Below are 10707 nucleotides of genomic sequence, written 5' to 3'. Positions count from 1 at the left end.
TACTGAAATTTAATCACCTGTGATAGGCTATGTTCTTTCTCACGATATGAAAACCGACAGTATGTGGAAAAGAGTTCGAGAAAAATAGCAATTTACTGACATTTCCATTGATAAATATCTTCATTTCATTTGCATTTGTCTTTTGACATTATCTGATGAGATTTACTGCAGAAACTGACCATTTTGAGTATAGAAAATAAATAATTTAATTATAATTAAGTCGTATAATTAAGTTGCGAAAGAAATATATGAAACTTGTACCACTTATGGCTCATTTGCTCACAACTGAGGCATAAGTTGCAAAAGGCATATAAAACATGTTTTCATCATTTTTCCTTGTATCAGGTTTAGTGCGAAGTTTGAGCTTTGGCTTTTGTCTTCATTAAGTATCCTTTCTTGCATTTCTTTGTTACGGGAGTGATGAGTAAGAGAACCCAGACGCGGATCGCTCGTTAAGATTGAACAGTGTCTTTATTTACAGTGAAGCAAATCCAAAGTAATCCATAGTGCTAAGTCCCTTCCGTGCTCCCCTCGTGTGTCCATACAACTTTCGTAAACAGTGACGTCTCTCCTCTCGTATCTCCGTCTCACTCGTAGCCTGGAAAAAAGGCAAACAGATGCGGTTAGCCTCCCTCCGCTATCAAACGTTTGTCTAACACTCGCTGAATTCGAGTCACTACCCGGCTTGGTGGAATACTCCAGCGCTGTCTGTCACTCAGCCACATCATTAAATAGTTCTGTCACAATGGTGGATGATTGGCAGCAGCTGGCGAGGAATCAGTTGCAGGTGGGACCACTCAGAGTGGCGGAACTTCCGGGTCGGACATCTCCCGTTGCTACGCAACCGCGTAACAACTACAACGGAGACAAAAACAGAGCGGGAGAACAAACACACACACAGGTCGCCGGTCGGGGCACCGTCGAACCTGACATTCTTAGTGTTTGTCTTTTCCTCACGCTTCTTCTATTTCCTCATCTTTATCTGTTTACTTTGTTTCTCTGTTACAAATTTCTTATTTTTATTTCAGTAACTGCTATCTTCATGCATCTCTGGTTGCTTCGCTTCCTTTGTTTTTCCTTTTCTGTGATTGTCTGCTCCACACTCAATACTTTCTCAGCAGCGTGTATCTGTTTTCACTTGTGTCCAATCACACATGTGTATTAACAGTTTTGGAAAGGTGTCAAGGACCATTCATAAGGACTTTTTTAGGATCCTTAATAAAATTTGATGGCGGATTTCTGCGATATTGAAGCTACAATGTCCAGATCACAGACGACAAAATTCACATCTTACTTCGGTCTGCTGTCTTCTTACCAGGTTGGTTCATGTAGGTCTTATGAATCATAAGCACGTTTTATAAAAAACTTCATTTTACTATTACGTTTGGAATTTTAAAGAAAAATGAGCATACAAGCTACAAAGCAAAACAAATCTTGTTTTCTCATTCCTTATGCTGGAGAGATGAGCCAAAGTGACTCATTTCCTCTTATCTGTTACGGCTTTCTATGCCCGAATTAAAATTCCCTCCATCCATCCAGGGTGGTGCTCACACAGATGGTTGGGAGGAAACATGGAGCCCATCTGGCCTGATGCAAAAAATAATATAATCATAATCCTAAATGCTGGCAGTGCAACATTATATATAACTGCTGCATGCTGACGTAGAGGGAGCTACATCTATGTTCTTCACATAAGGCAAAAACTTGAAAGGAAGCAGACGTTATTACAGCGGCAGAGTTTTCAACGTTCAGCTGTAGTGTCAACATAGGCTGCTGATAAAAATTCAAAACATTGTATTAAGTCATATTTAACATTTACACCATCAGTTATATTTGCCTACACCAAGTAGGGTATGTTTTTGGTAGTGTTTGGTAGGATGCTGTGTGTAGAAAAATACCAAATATCATGTCACATTTGACCTCTGACCTCTCCTTTAAGTTTGATAGATTGAGCTGATGGTCAAAATGAGAACAACAGAATATAAAGCTAGGTAATAATATATGGGATTCTAAATATTATTACAAAATAAAATGTAAAAATAAAATTTTATTATCATTTTATTATGAGTTGTCATGTACATAACAGTAACAGCTTATAACTGTTTAAATACGGAAGAGTTTGATACCCATTATGTAAAATATGTTGAATAATTATTTTATTTCATTTAAAAAAATAACAACTAACATTGTAATCCAAAACTTTTTTTCACTTTCATTACTAACATTTAAAAGAATTTCACTATTCAGTGAAATAAATGGTACACATGTACCACAGGCACATGAAAAAACCCCCAAAAAACAATAATTGTCCTCAAAATCATGTCAAGTACATTCAGAACAGGGTCAGAACAGGGAAAATAACAAAAGTCTTCACTCTGCGCTTGTTTTGACTGAACCAAAAAAATTCTTAAAGCACATTTAAAAAGAGCAAAGAAAACAAAATGAATTTGAAATGAATGAATGAAATACTACCCGGACAGAGGTCTTCATGTTATGGTATGTCTGAATGAACATGGAAATTCTGGGATGGAGGGTATAAAATATCCTATACTAAATTTGATTTGAAAAACAGTTTGGTTCTGAGCAGAGCTAAAACCAGAAGAGTCAGAGGTTTGGCGAATGTACTTTTATCCATTGGGGTTGGTGTTTACAGCTTTGAGGGAAAAAGAGAGAAGGCTTCGGGAAATGTAGCTTAAGAATTGTGAAAAACTGTTATTGGCCATAGACTGTAAATATCAGGATGTTGTGATCATAGACAAGTTGCCGTCCTTCAGCGACAGAGCAGACAGGTGTACTTCAGAATGAGTTGCAATGTGTGAAAGAACACACTGTTTTCCCCCTGAAGTCTATTTTGAATGGATTTGCAGAGAAGCCTGTCCAATATATGTGTGTCTGTGAGCGTATTGCATGCTCGTGTGCATCCTCACAGACGGGCCTTCGTAGATGTGTGAGGCGGTGTGTGTTGTGTAGGTGGAACCTTCTGGAGTGTTGGAGGAAAACCTCATATATGACTGGACTGTAGCAACAGGCAACTGCGCCTTCCAGAGCTTATTAATAAACACTAATCATTTTGGGTAAACCTTCCATGAGAGCCATGATTTCCCATGTGTCCCCAACTTTTTAGATACTTCTGTTTCTTTCTACTTTTACCTTCCATTTTAGTTCATTGCCAGATTCTCGTCATTTATTTTTTCCTCCCCCCACTTCCAATAATTCTCTTTCCTTCTATCCTTCCATTCCTCCTGTTGGTTTGCTTGTAGCAGCTCTCCATATATTTTATCCTTAATCTCCTTCGTTCTAGCCAGTCAATGCTATCTACTTTTTTTTTTTTGTTTAATCTTACCCTTGATTTTTTAAATCCCTCTTTTCTGTATGTGACGCTTATTTAAAAAAACAGAAAATGTGAATTCCTTACAAGAAGCTTATAAATCTGGGGAAGAGAAGCCATTTTCAACAGTCAAGCAAAAATAATTCATAAAACATACAGAGATTATTTAAAGGACAAAGCAAATGGAGCGTGACGATCAGTAGAATCAACACTGTAGGATGTGCATGAGAAGCAAGGCAATAAAATCAAAGCATAGAAATAACTAAGGTGTAACTACAGTTGGTTCCTGGGCAGGACAGTGAGAGAAAGAGTACCAGCAATAGTTTAAGTGTTAAAGACTGTGAGCACAGGGTCCTGGTGTTTCTAGCTGGCACCCACAATCCATGCAGCACATAACACAGAGCAGGAAATGACAGAAGTCATCACTGAGCCAATACAGTCATATTAATGTCAAAGTTGGACTCTAGATTCAGACTCAGGACACTTTGGCTTTGGCTTTTTATTAAAAAGCAACCAGTTTTCAGCAAGGAGACAGTGTGAAACTAAAGAAATGTAAGCCCTTACAGGTACGGGATTCTGGAGGCGAGTGGCTGGTGGTGAGCACAGCTCAGTGCAGCATAATAAACAGAAACATAAATGTTGTATATGACTGGACTGTCGTAACAGTCCACTAACACTAATCATTCTGGACAAACCTTTCCCATGTTTGTCCCACTTTTTAGATACTTCTTTCTACGTTTACCTTCCATTTTACTTCATTGACAGATTCTCGTCATTCATTTCTTATCCTCCGCTCTCTCTCCTTCTAGCCCCACGTCACTCCTGCTGATTTTCTTGCATCAGGTATGAGCAATATCACCACTCACTTCAAATTTGCACACACCAACTTCTCTCTTTCAAAGTGACATGAATTTCATGTAGAGAATCAGTAATGGTGGTGGCTGGATTTCTGCTACAACCAAGCAAACAGTTTACAAATCAAGCATTTATATTTTACAAACCTGAAAGCAGTGATGGCATCATGGCAGACACCAAACCAGCAAGATTCAGAGTGTTGTGCACCAAGGGTTCATCCTGCGGGTGAGGCTTTCAATGCAAACTTCTACTGCAAGAAAAGAGATTTCCCCACAGAACAATGATGTATGTGCTTTACTGCCATTGTGCTCTACCGGAGATCACTTTGAAAATCCAAGTGCCCGCACTGACACATTTGTTCTTTCCACCTGCTATTCACCAGATTTGCATCCATGTGACTTTATTTGTGTCCTGACAATCAGCATAAAAGACTATTATGACACACTGCAGGAAGTCCAATATGAATCAGACAGGCACATGAACACAGGGATCTAAAACCTGCAGCCATGTCATTTTGATTAGAAGTATGCAATATGTAGTAAAAAGCTCCAATTCAAAAAAAAAATTAACAAATATTTAAAATAACAATTAACCAAGGCCACATCTAGACATTGGTTCTCCAGGCTTGGGAGTCGTGGCATACATTTAAATCTGACAAGAGCCACCAATCACTCCAAGAAATATAAAAATTAATCTAGAAATGGAAACTGGAAAATAACTCAAAATGTTATATAAATATTCCAGTGTTAGAAAATCAGCACTGCTCAGTGTTAGCCATTGTTAATCTTCAAAACTGACTAGGTTACTTTTAAACATATAACACTGTCAAAAGTGTTAATTTAACACTCAACAGTGTTGTATTTAACACTCAGAGGTGTGGACCCATATAGACACTCTCTAGTGTTAATTTAACACTGGAGATTTTGCTGCGTTGAAGCTTTTCCCTCATTTGGTGTTTTGATGTTGTGCAGGTCCAAAACATCCAACAGGTTGGGTTGAGCAACCCGTTCTCACTCCCAAAGCGTAACATTTTACGCTAGGTGACAAATCGTCACCATATTACGTTTTCGGCTACCCACCACGTTCCTAAATGACGACCTCGGAAAAAGAGGAAATATGAGAACCGTCTGGACTGAACCTACACATGTTCGCTCTTTTTCTTCAAATCGCTTAGAAACACGCTATTTAACATCATTAAAGTCCTGGTTAAGGTCAGGAATAAGGTTATGGTCAGGGCTAGGGATAAGGTTAGGTTTAGGGCTGGAATACAGGGCTGGAACGTCTATTACCGCGGGAGCGTCATTGCACTGGATTCCAGCCATAACCCGCCGCGTACCATAAGAACGCCGAAGGTCTCCTTTCGCGTTCCTCAGGAACGCCGCGGGACGTGACAAAACGTCGACATGTTACGCCTCGGGAGTGAGAACGCTCTGGGTTGAGATCTGCTGACTGTGATAGCACATGATTCATATCATTTTCATCTTCATCAAACTATTCAGCAAACCCTCGGGACATACTCCAGGGGCGTGAGGAGACCACTCCCATCATTGCTCAGGAGACTGAGCGGGTTGCCTGCTAATCAAACGTTCAGTGATTTCATTACCCTGTTCCTTCAGTCTGTGTGTCAAAGCAACCAAGGGCAATATACCGAACTCCAAATTGTGGCTGATTTATCCATCCGTGTATGTGCATGATAGATAAGCACTTAAAGTAAAGCTGTATGTAGTGTAAAAAGCACTTTCAGCACTTGATATATACTGGTGCCGTTGGCATTTCATCAATGACCCTTTTCCTCTAAGGGAACCCATACCAGCATGACGAGCCCTTGGATCCTCTCACTCTCGGTGTTCAGGTTTTCCTTTAAGCTATTATATTGTCTATAATAAAACATATTTTCTATACAGTCTCAGATTTTATACAAATCACTCACAGCTCCTTGTTAGACCATGTGTGGGAAGTTAGAAAACATATGCAACAGCGTGCTGACTCTACTGCTGGGTCACATCCTCACAAGCTTGTCTACACAGCAGCATGTCTAAACATTCATTTGTTCCAGTGCTCCTGCCATTCTTTTTCAGTCTTCCTCCCCTGCTGTTGTGATATGTAGGTATATGTGTGCATGTGTGTGTGTAGTAGCAGGCAGATGACAATATTCTAACATCCACTCCTGCTGTCTGCGTACGACTCAAGGAAAGTCCACGTGCGCACATGCAACACTTACACATACATACGAATAGGCTGGTGCCTGTTCCCAGTCCCAGCGGGCCTAATTGGCCCAGTCTGCTTAGTACAGCACTATTATTCAGCACTTCTGATGAAAAAAATGTTGTGTGTGTGTATATATATATATATATGTGTGTGTGAGTGTGAGTGTGTGTGTCTGTGCGGTAAAGCTACTCAGTGACACTTAAAGAAGTCCCTCGAGATCTTCATGTTGTCTCATGCTTTGACACATCTGTCACTAGCTGAGGAAGGAACACCTTTCAGGCTTTCACACAAGTGCAGAAAATTTCAGCACACACCGTACTAAAAGAAAGAAAAAAATAAAGAACTGAAAAGCTATGGAGGGAACAAAAATCATTTTTCTTTTTTTTAATGCCCATCACAAGCTCACACCGCACAGCCGTGATTATGTTTTCCTCAGACGACTTATCAAAAATAATTCTTCACTCTCCTTTCCTTCCAGCCTCCAGATTGATTGCTTTGCCTTCCCTCAATAACAAACTAAATCCAGTGTGTTTGGCTCAGTGCCACGCTACTGGAGCAGTGGCCCCCTGCTAGAAAGAAATCAGGACCATGGCGTTGGCGTGTCCCCCCTCACCTCCAATCCCACCCGCACATACCCCCTTCTGTCTCTCCACCCTAATTGTCATGGTCGGCTGTGTGGCAGGCAGGCAGGAGTGGTGGACCCAAAATGCAGGATTCTCAGGACACGAGGTTTAGACAGAAAATGCAGCTTTATTGCTGGAGCAGAACATCAAGATAAAATAAAACTCACAAAAGCAAACAAAACTCTAAACAGAGATGCAGGAGGACTGGAAATCCTAAACACCTGACGTTGATTACACTGACGAGACAGGGAGAGCACAAAGCTGAACGCACTGACAAAGGACACAGACCTACAAAATAAGACAGGAAGCACACGCCAGACAGAGACAGACTCGTAAACAGGCATAATGACGTTATGGACAAACAGAGGGACATACGGGCAGAGAAGACCAAGCACAGGCAACCTAAACCAAACATAAGGGCAAGATAACAAAACCTAAACCAGACATAATCATCATCGTCATCAACATCATCATCAGATAACTAAAGAATCAGAATATAATTGTAATCAAAACAGTATCACCAGAGAATAACCAATCCATAATGCAAAAATAAACCAAAACATAAGAAACTCAAAATGCTGGGTCGACCCGACCCAGGACCGTGACACTAATCATTACTCCAATCAGCTGCCCAGCTCTGCAGAATGATAATTCCCATTCTTGTGGTGATCCATTGCATTAATCATGAGCAGTTTGTTTAGAATAACGCCCTGAACTGGTGCCGGCTGTGTTCCATGTTGTCTTCTTGCTGGGTAGGTACATTATTGACCACTGCCAAGGGGACTTGAACTGTTAATGATATGTTGCTCCAGGTAATGATTTTTGTGTATTTGAAAAGAAAATGCAATTTTAATCAGTTGTCAAGGCAATCTTACAGTTAAACAGCTGACTCAATAGTTCATTGTTTTGTGCTCCATCAGCTGAGAAAAAGTCTGAGAAAAAGGGTGTTTTGTCATGAACGGGCTTAAAGGTCAGACAAAATTGGGAGACCATCACACAAACCAGCAAAATTGGTGACAAGTGAATTCAAGTGCAGAAACCAAACCAGAGCGACAGAGAATGGCGATGTTTCAAAAGTCTTTATTTTCACACTTAGAGGATTTGTGGTGCAGTGGGGAAGCGTGCGGGATCTGAGTAATGCAAAGATCAAGGAGAGGACCAGGCTAAACGGGGAGAGGTGAGAGTTAGTCCAGGTGAAAGTTTACAAACTTTCAAAAAGCATTTTCCACAAAGAGGCGAGAGATGATGATGAACCAGTATGCAAGAGGGGCTGTGAGAGTCCACCGGTCTGTATCACCATGAGGAAAGGAGCTGTATGACAGTGGAACATGAGGAGCAGCTAATGTAGGAGAGAGGAGTGTGTCATTATCAGATGACTTATCAATTTCCCAAATCTGAGTAATTTAACCCTTTAGAGCTGGTCAGAGTGGGCACGCTCTGTTTTGCGTAACTATTTTTAAATCCCGGTAGCTCTGCAACCACGTAAGCTAGCGCAATAATTTTTTTGCATATGAAACCAGAGGAGTTGTACTTACATGTTATGCCATCAGCTTGTCCTCGGTCACGTTTTCCTTCCACATATAGCTTTGCAAAAACTGCATAAAAAGCACTTGCAGCAACAAAAACATAATATTCCAGAAACACGCTTTGCCGATCCGATCAGCTGTTCATAACACTTCCTATGTTGGAATAAACGTCAGCGCGAACTTTTGCATGTCCGCCATTACCTGCCCGAAACCGGAAGTGACGTCATTTTCGCGGAAATGTAGTTTTTTTTTTACCATCAGGGCCTCAGGGCCTATACTGCTATTTTTAAAAGTTATGTTTGACTTTTTGACTTTCTGTGTCGTTTCTGTGGTGCTTAGGACTCATATTGCACTGCTGGAAATAGTTTATTTTGATGCATATGCTGCTTTTTTGCAAATTTGCAGTATAATATTTATTTTCGTTTTTCCTGCAGTATATAAAAATTTTGTATTTCAAAAATAAAACTATGAAGACACTCAAAATAAATTTCCTGTGGTAGGAAACTATTTTGTGCAACTTTTTTGTATTTACAGTTTTGAGGGATAAGCCTCTTAAATTTCTCTCACTAGAAATATATGTTAAAAAAGCAAAAATGATTTTTTTGTAGTTTATTGCACTTTTTTGCAATTTATGTAATTACTATGCACTTAATGAATACATATTATTAAAATCTGGGCTATAATTGTTGTATTGATGTATAGCAACTTGAAATGCTCCCAAAAATGGCACCACACCATGTAAAAATATAATATAAGCTCTGGCGGACTTGGTTCTATGGTAGGTCTTAAAGGGTTAATGACCACTACATATGTGTGATTTTTACTTTCCACAACAACAAAAAACTTTGTTGTTTTTTGTGTATTTTTAAGTAACTTTTTGGTTAGGGAGGATTTTTTGTTGTTGAGAGCAATGTTCAAATAAGTTCTTTAAAAAGCAAAAAGTTATTTATGTCACGGTTCTGGGTCCGTTGGACCCAGTATTTTGAGTTTATTATGTTTTGGTGTAATTTTGCATCATGGATTGTTTTCTTGTTCTCTTTTGGTTGTGGTGATTATTATTATTATTATTATTATTATTAGAGTTTCATGTTTCTGTTATCCATATTTTAGGAATTGTGGGTTCATGTATAGTTCAGTTCCATGTGTCATTTTCTGTCTCTCTGTGTTGAGTCCGTGTCTCTGAGTTGTGATTCATGTTTCCTGTTTTATTGTGAAAGTCTGTCTTATGTTAGTGTGTGCAGCTTTGTTTCCCCCGTCTCGTTAGCCCTGATCTCCCTTCTGTGGCCCATTCCCTCATTACTACCCTGTGTATTTAAGCCCTGTGTTTTCCCATGCTCGGTGTCGCGTCGTACCCTCAGATTATGCCTGTGTGTTCCTGGTCTCCGGTTTCAGTGGTCACTTCAATTTTTGGTTTTCATGTCAACAATAAAGCTGAGGTTCTGATTCACAATTCTGTGTTCGAGTCCTGCGCTTGGATCCTCCTCTCCGCCTGCCCGCACACAGAGCCCTGACAATTTAATGTGAAGGAAATATGAGCAGAGAGTACAAACATGTTGAGGGACTGGCGTTGGTAGTTCAGTGAGAGTTATTTGTAAAGAAAACAGTTTTCACTAGCAGTCAAAAACTAATGTGTACACTTATGTCTGCATTTTTATTTTTTAAAAATACAAACAAAATGATAGCAGAAGTGCTGCCGCATGTCTGACCAGAAAGAAAGTACCAATTTGTAGTTCAATGAAAGGCTTCAGTTAAGAGTGAGGGGGGGGGGGAATGCATTCACGTTCTCAGTTTTGTCTTGTTATACAATATCTGAAATTTTAAAAAACAAACAAAACACCACATTTTCTGAAACATTTGTGGCCTGGTTCCATCTCAGGGATTCCCTTCCTCCCCTCTTCATTTCTCTTGCCGCTCGTTCCGGGGTAAAGTTTTTACCAACATTTTTGCCAAGAAGGATCTCTGTTTGCAGTGTTTTCAATTACAGCTTCACAGTACCTCCACCCGATGCTCTGCTCTGCACTGAGTTATGTCACTTCAAGACATCTAAAGTATGCCTGGATGAGATGAGCAGTGTTTACGCAGACATGTCTAATTGCTCATGAGCAGGAGAAACATACGATAATCCAAAGTATAGATCCCATCATGCTAGTATCACTCCAATACCAGC

At 39.9% G+C, this 10707-nt stretch overlaps 1 long non-coding RNA gene across 1 annotated transcript; it reads right to left on the bottom strand.

Moving 5' to 3' along the window:
- Positions 1-452: 452 nt before the first annotated feature.
- Positions 453-889, bottom strand: LOC146689405 (uncharacterized). The gene is made up of 2 exons (XR_014916193.1): positions 681-889; positions 453-598 (listed from the first exon to the last, which is right to left on the bottom strand). It is a non-coding gene; the product is annotated as an uncharacterized LOC146689405 (long non-coding RNA).
- Positions 890-10707: the final 9818 nt, after the last annotated feature.

The sequence above is a fragment of the Copadichromis virginalis genome, linkage group LG17, assembly GCF_057382275.1.
Source record: "Copadichromis virginalis isolate Kocher_CV1m ecotype Utaka linkage group LG17, C_Virginalis_male_GT1.1, whole genome shotgun sequence".
Classification (NCBI taxonomy): Eukaryota; Metazoa; Chordata; class Actinopteri; order Cichliformes; family Cichlidae; genus Copadichromis; species Copadichromis virginalis.
This window is presented reverse-complemented; position numbering and strand designations above follow the sequence as displayed.